This window comes from Trachymyrmex cornetzi, unplaced genomic scaffold, assembly GCF_001594075.2.
Source record: "Trachymyrmex cornetzi isolate Tcor2-1 unplaced genomic scaffold, Tcor1.1 scaffold1636, whole genome shotgun sequence".
Taxonomy (NCBI): domain Eukaryota; kingdom Metazoa; phylum Arthropoda; class Insecta; order Hymenoptera; family Formicidae; genus Trachymyrmex; species Trachymyrmex cornetzi.
The window spans coordinates 8,323-9,218 of NW_017296241.1; positions in this window are offsets into that span (position 1 = coordinate 8,323).

Sequence of the window (896 nt, forward strand, 5' to 3'; positions counted from 1 at the left end):
CACACACACACACACACACACACACACACACACACACACTGTATATTGTTAGTCCACCTCATTTTCTTTCTATCTGTTCATTATTTTTTTTATTCGATATCATTTGATGATCACCTTATTATATCTTGAGATCTAACAGCGCGCCAAGCGTTTTTTTACATAAAAAATTTTATTTTCATAAAATTTTCGCATTTTGTGATGCTTCGTCTTTAATTTTTTGAGATTAAATGTTGTATTCCATTGCAAATATAAAAGATTCTTGAATAGAAAGATAAAGCTACGTATCATTTTGTCTCGTTAATTAAATGTTATATGTTGCAATAAAATATATGTTCTTTTCGCAATTTACAAAATACAATAGTATGTGTTATATGTTGCAAGAAATTATATATTCTATTTGCAATTGGCGTAATTTAAAGATTTGATTTCATTTTTTTTTATACATGCATACGTACTACTGAGGGGTAATTTATAATAAAAAGTTAACAAAATATTACCACTTGAATTATTTATGTAACGGTTTTTTTTTTAGTTTATGTAGAGTACAGTTTTTTATGGAAGGTACATGAACACTTGGCGCCGTTTTTTTACCTTTTTCTAAAAAGGTAATTTTGTTAAAATATCACACATTTTGTAGTGTTAAACATCTTATATTCTTATATGATTAATAATATATCTCTTCACACGTGTGCATATTACTAGAACATATTATTTATTATCAACATTTTCTAAAAATAATGTAGAAATGTTTTTAGCAGCTCTAGGCTATTGCTTTTTGTAACTTGTATATCATCAGCTTCAATGCAAGGTGAACCTTCTCTATACATACTTATAAAATGATCGTTTTCGATACATGAACCATAATGAAATATAGCATTCATAACTTTATACGGCTG